Here is a 7587-nt window from a genome sequence, read left to right as displayed (position 1 = left end):
ACTTGAATAATCCCATAATCATGTTTCTCACAAGGTAGACTTTCCAAAATGGTGATATTGAATAATGCCTAAGAACAGAGGCTTGAAGCATGAAGAAGAAGTGTCAGTAGTTATTCCCCTACTCTTGAGAGCCCATACAGTCTCTAATACCATTAAATCTTTGGCAAAATGAAAAAAAGAATAATCAAGGAATATTTGCAAGTTTAAATTGAACATTATTTGATCGTTCACCACAAGCACAAGAGAACTAGCTAACCATATTGACCGATAACACTTGCACTTCAATTCTTTAAGTAAGGATGGTGATGGTTGTGAAGGATGGGCAATTCGCCTTAAAAAATATTTAATACCATAAATATAATAACCATGGACAAATACGTAGGCATTTGTACTAGAAATGATGAGACAACTAGGCTCCATACACATATACACAAAGAAAGATTGTTACACTAGAATCAAAGAGATTGAACTATAACTTGACATTAACTTGGGGGTATAAAAGAAGAATTTTAGAGTAGTGGCACTTCAATGATGGAAAACATTCTTCAGATACTTCCATGACTTTCTACATACCAACCAAAATGCTAAAGCTCTTTGCAGTCTAAGTCACCTAGAGACTAAGATAATCGACATTACACATATAAAAGATATATTATGTAGCTACTAGCTATCTAGTGGAAAAATGGAGATGCTTAATAGGTTCTAGAGCTCAATTTTTCACAATTAAAGCATTCAAATGTGTAGTGTAAAGGAGAATCTCTATATATGATTCCCTTTTGAACCCAAATTAGATTAGTAAGGCTGAAAAAGAAGGGATGCCAATACTGAATTTGAATTGTGAAAATGAATGCAATATAGGGAAATAATCTCTATGACTCGTGTGTGATAATGTGTATGAGGAATTGAACTAATTCGGTATGAAAAATTGAACAAATTGATTAAGTAATATAGATCTAGGTGTCAAGTGTATACAATCAACCCAATTAAGATACAATGTTTTGTTAAAATTATGAATTGAATTGAAAGATAGAAGACTCGTCTTGAAATGCATAGTGGAAGTGTCGATCCAGACATGTAATTGAAAAATCTGATTGTGGATCCTTGAACATAATGAAAACCCAAAAATTGATTTTTTGACTAATGCGCAGAGAACAAGTTGACTTGGTGGTAATTATTTTGAAATGATTCTCGCGATGTCACTATGTTCCCAAGCCATTGTAACAAGGTTGATTCAAATTCCTCGAAAAGATTTTGGAGAGTTATTTCCATATTTGCAATCACAATTTCACTATCCTGGTCTTGCACACACAAAATTGAGGTTTTTATTGTTGGGTGGATGAGGGTTTTCCTTGGCAAGCCTTAGATTGAGGAATCAACCTTAAATTGAGAATGTAAATGTATGTAAATGAAACAAGATAAATGTAAGTATTCACCTTTCTTGTAAAAACCCTTGTCAATAACGTTTGTGCCTTGTTCTATGTTGTATATGTTGAATTCGATATGTAAATGTAGGATATCTCCACAAGTTGCAATGGATCTACCATAACCACATCATGGAGCCATGGATGTAAATGTGCATCAATGAAGAAAAACAATGTATGCTTCAATGTAGATCTCATCCCTTGATGGCCAACAATATGTTAGATCTTGAAGAGGAAATGCTCACAAAAGATTCCTTAATGCTTGATGATAACTCCTCTGTTTGAATGCTTTGATTGCAAAGTGTAAGTGTAGCTTGCATGTAGGTATGATATGAAAAATGAAGCCTCCAGGTCTCCTTACATACTAGTTTTTAGGTAGGAAAACAATACAAGTCAACTAGAGAGTGAAAGTTAATGATTTGGAATCACGAGACTGTTTCAGGCCCCGTGCTTTGCAATCACTCAGAAAGAGGTCGAATTGGGCTGACCTCTTCTGGGCTAGGTCAACTTGTTCTCAAAGAAGGAAAGAGACAAACCTCAAAAAGCTCAAGTGGAATGTAGATGGATCTGAGAAAAAGGTGGAAAAAAAATAGAAGGTCTAGAAGCCACTATGAAACATGAGCCAAAATGTCCTAAAAGATGAGTGCATCCATTTTGAGATGGTACATTTAGCCCCCACTTCAACGGGAGTATGAATTGCCTCAAACTCACAGTAAAGTTGATCAAAAGAGAAAAGTTGATCTTATCATGACTTAGGAGACAAATTAATAATCAAACCCCACAAAGACTTGAGTCTTTATCATATCCAAAATTACAATAAGAGAGATAGCACTGCAAAAAGGAGGTGTAGTTACTTTTCTAATAAGGTTTGTGTGCCTTATTGTGAACTACACAAGGAGAAGAAAGAGAAAAAGAAAATTAAGGGAGGGAAGGTCTCTATAGGAGATGGCATTGAATGGACTAGCAAGTCTGTGTGGCATGCTAGTCAATCCATCAAAGGATCCAACTTCAAGGGAACTCCATGTCTCAAATTGAAGAATCAAAAAACAACCTAGCCATAAGGATGTGTGTGTTCTTAAGGGATAAAAAACAAAAACAAGCTTCCTATACTGTGAATAGTCTAAAGAAGGATCAAAATCAAGGATTGAGCCTCCCAAACTATCAGTAGTTTAGAGAGATATCAAAAGAGGCCAAGGCCCCAAGGAACTATCAATAGTTCAAGGAAACTGATAGTGTGCAAAAGGAGAAAGAAAAATATGAAGCAACAATGCATAGATTTGAGGATAACCCATAAATCATAGCAAGCATAAAAGAATAAAGTACCCTAAGCCGTACTCAGAATCCATGTTTGCTACTCCATGATCAAAAGGATGAGTAGAGTGTATACCCCCACATTATAGAAATTACAAACACCTTAACAAGAGCAATGACTTTAATGGAAGCATGCATGCATTCACTAAAAATGCTTCCACTGTGAGATTCCCCCAGAAAAGAAAACATATCAAGGGAAATGAACTCATAACAAAAAGGGAGAACATGAAGAGATCTACCAACTTTGAGGTCCATATGATCATATGATAATATGTAATATTATATCAAGTATGAAATATCATCATTCCCTACAGGATGTAGAACTACAACACAATGTAAGAGTCTTTTTGGGCCAATAACATGGAGACAAAAAGGAATTGGTGCTAGCATATCATGAGCAACCAAGAAGACTAAATAAGGTCATTGTTACAAACAATAACACATGTACACCACAACATTTAACAACATATAGAAGAAGAGAGCTACAAATGGAAGAATGTATATGATAGTTCGATTACTTTATCCTCTCATGCTAATAGAGAAACAAGAATCATCTAAAGCAATCTAAACAAAACATATAACAAAAAGCACAACACCACACGGAAACACAAAAGCTACCATGTTAAAGGAAGTCCATTTCAAGCATTTCACGTGCCCCTCCCCTCCTCTAGGTGTGAAATGCTAGGGGAAGGATGGCAACTTGCGAGAGAAACAACATCCAACTTGATAGGAATCACAACTAAATCCAAGCAAGGAATCTGGCGGGAGTCACTAGAAGTGATTGTAAGCTACATAGAAAGCATGTTAGGAAAATCACAATCCATATCAATATATTCATCATCAAAACTAACATATTCGTCATCAAGAGTGTCTTCAATATCAAGATTAATAGAATCTAAAATACAAAAACTAATCATCATGTTTATCCATTTGCATATTGCTACCTTGATTAGTTGCTTCCAAAGCCTCACGCATGGGTTGGTCAAAGGAAGGTAAAGGTTGAGATGAAGACGCCGGTCAAGACACAAGAAAATGAGCCTTAACCTTAGCCTTAGCTTGACAATTCTTGCAACGCTAACATGCATGTTGCTTACAAATGGTTTTACAAGATAAACTAGAAGGATTAGGATCAACTATTATAGGTTTCGAAGAGGGAACAACTACATGTTCATGAATGGTAGTTGAAGGAATAGATGAAGAAGGTAAAATACGTTTAGAAGCGATGGTTGAAGAAACTGATGGGGTAGGTAAGATAGGTAGAGGAGGAACACCCTTAGGAAGGCTAAGCTCAAGAATATTGTCTACCTTATATCATTGATAAGAGTGATAAAGATTATCAGGCCAGTAAAAATCAATCTCAACACAATGTCAAGGACGTGAAAGTTTATAAAGGGAATGCTTAATAGTGATAATTTCTCCATTACGAGGAAATTTCATGCACTTATGAATAGGAGATGCTACAACTTGCATGGAAGAGAGCTATAGAATACTAAGCTTAACTTGAAATTGATTGAAAGTGGGAATAAAAACAAAGGTAGCATAAATAACCCTTTTTGTAAGAGTTATAGAACCTTGAGGATGATAAATAAAACCACTGCCGATTTGAATCCACACAATAGATATATCGTAGGTATCTTTGAGCAGTTGTTTGTTATAAAGATGCTCTTCAGTAATCACATTCACAATGGAAGAAGGATCAATCAAAACACCACAAGAAAGAATATGAGAAACCCTGGCAGTAATGTAAAGAGGATCATTAGGTGCCTTAAACATATTAGTTTGACTAAAGGTGATAAGAGGTGATTTTTTAGGTTCAGGTGGGGAAGAAATCAAAGGTTAAGAGTCAACATGATTAACCACATGCTTAGCTTCTTCTATCTTATCTTCATAACTAATGTCAAAAGAAGAAAGTTAATTAATGACATTTGTTGAATGTGAAGGAAAAGGATTAGTGTAGATTTGTGAATTCTTATTAGGAGGTGCAACAGATTTATTCGTACTATTAACCTCAAAAATATAGATATAGCATTAGAATCAATAAGGTTTTGAATATCATCCTTCAGAGCATAACACCTTTGATATCATGACCTAGTTGATGATGGTATTAACAAAAAATATGTGACTCAAATGACTTAGGCATTGGTTCGCTAGTTGCAATAGGAAAAATAGGAGAAAGTTTAAGAATTCTAGCATGAATCAATTTAGTCATCACCTCAGGTAAAGGTTCAGATGATTGAGTGTACTTACAATTAGAATGATACACATAGGAAAAAGTAGTTGTATCTTTAGATGTAGCAGCCACTTGATCAACAATTGTGTTGGTCGACTTAATTTGATGAAGCTATTAGGTTTGGAGAACTTGTTTTGAATACCAACGGCATCACTCTTATCACTAAAAATAGGAGCCACCAAAGTAGAGCTCTCGAGTTGACTCACTGGTAACTAGTAATGGTGAAGCACTGCACAAAGATGAGAAAATGAAGTATACTATGTAAGGAGAATCTTATCTCTAATGACTTTTTGTAAATTAGAAAAAAATATAGATCAAGAATATCATGATTAGGCACATGATAAGATATTTGAGCATACAAGTGTTTAAATATACCAATAAAATTAGTAACTTTCTCTTTAACAATTTGTTTGCAATGTATTAAATCAATCAAAGAAATTTGTGGACCAATTGTTGAATGTAAGTGTTAGCAATCGTTTGAGAAGAATCAATAGAATAGAGCAATACCATTGCAAGGCTCTATCCCTAAAAGTGTGCAAGAACAACTTAGCCATAAGTCTATAGTCCTAAGTAAACCCACTACATATAGTTTGAAAAGTGTTCATATGAATCATAGTATCACCCTTATCATTATAAGTCTCAAGAGAAGGCACCTCAACATGTTGTGCTATAATAACATGAATAATATCTAAGGAAAGGGGAATAGCAAAGTCACATGTAGGAATATTGTACTTAGATTGAGTAAATTGAGCCACTTGTTGCAACACGATGATGGTTTGAACCAAGATACTAATTGTGGGATCGAAAGACATGATAGTAGGCTTAGATATATTAGACATGTTAGAAAAATTATAGGAAGCGGAAGGAAGATACAAAGATGTTGGCAAAGGATTAAAAGGAACAGGTAAAGGATTGGAATATGTGAAAGGAACAACATTATATGAAGGTAATAAAGAAGGTATGGAAGTAGAAGGAACACTTACAGAAAGTGAAAGGTTAGGAAGACCAACACTTAGAGGAGTGGAGACTTGTGTAGAAGTTGTCATAGGGGTGGAGCATATAGAGGAATGCTAGAAAGAGTAGTGGAAGTAGGAATAGAAGGTTCAATGATTGTGGAAGGAGGATATCCTAACTCTTGAGCTTATTCCATTAAAGGCTTAGCATGAGCATTGATAAGGTGAGATATACCACACAAGATAGAGATGTTATTGTCACCATTATTAACAAGCTTCTTAACAACCTCAATAGTAGCAATACCATCCGAATTTTGATGTTCTTGCACAAGACAACTTTCCAATTTATCAAATTTATGAGAGAGCATATCAATTAAAAGGAACTCTTAAAGCATACTTGAGGAAAGATACTAGTGTTATCACGAGTCCTACGGAGAAAAGAGGAATCACGGTCGAAGGAGCCCATGAGTCTACGGCTTAGCCTAACAGGAATATTATAGGTTAGGCTTAGTGTAATTAAACTCATAGAAAGGGAGATCACAAAAGAGAAAGTCTAATTAGATCTAACCACACAAATGTAAGGAATAACATTAAAAGAGAGATCTAACCACACACAAAATATAGTTGAATCTAACTTTAAAAAGAAAGTAAGGGTTCACTAGAAGAAGATAAACACCTAAGATAGAACAATCTAACTCCAAAAAGAAAGGGGAACAAGTCAGGTTCACCAAAAGAAGGTAAACACCTAAGATAGAACAATCTAACTCCAAAAGAAAGGGGGCCAAGTCGGGTTCACAAAATGTTTAGGGGGGAAATGGAGACATTTTAATAGGGTGTAGGACTCAACTTTTCACAACTAAAACGTTCAAATGTGTGTGTGTGTGTGTGTGTGTGGGGGGGGGGGGGGGGGGGGATAATCTTAGAATATGATTCCCTTTTGAACCCAAATTAGATTAGCAAGGCCCAAAAGGAAGGGTTGACAATACTAAATTTGAATTGTGAAAAGGAATGCAATCTAGCGACATACTCTCTTTGATCCGTGTGTGATGTTGTGTATGCAAAATTGAACTAATTTATTAAGTAATGTAGATCTAGATGTCTCAAGTTTTTACAATCAGCCCAATTAAGTTGCATATTTATGCTAAAATTATGAATTGAAATGAAAGATAGAAGACTCGCCTTTAAATGCATAGAGGAAGTTGTGTTTTGGCTATGAGGAATCTGGACTTGTAACTGAACATCTAAATGTAGATCCCTCAACAGAATGAAAACCCCAAAAAAACTAGAAACTGATTTTTTGACAAGGGAGCAGAGAAAGGGTCAACTTGGTGGTAGTTATTCTGGAAAAATTCCCTTAATGTCATTGTGTTCTAGGGGCACTATAACAAGATCAACCCAAATTTGTCAGAAAGCTTTCAAAGAGTTATTTCGAGATATGCAATCACAATTTTGCTATCTTGCTCCTGCACACATAAAATTGAGGTTTTTGTTGTTGGGTTGACCAGAGGTTGACTTAGTCAAGCCCTAGATTGAGGAATCAACCTTAAATTGAGAATGTAAATGGATATAAATAAAACAAGATAAATGTAAGTAATCACCTTGCTTGTAAAAACTCTTGTCAATAAGAATTTTGCCTCCTTGTATGTCGTAGATGTTGAATTCGGAAAGTAAA

This window comes from Cupressus sempervirens, chromosome 4, assembly GCF_028749045.1.
Source record: "Cupressus sempervirens isolate cs-2001-9-10 chromosome 4, ASM2874904v1, whole genome shotgun sequence".
NCBI lineage: Eukaryota > Viridiplantae > Streptophyta > Pinopsida > Cupressales > Cupressaceae > Cupressus > Cupressus sempervirens.
Note: the sequence above shows the minus strand (reverse complement) of the source record.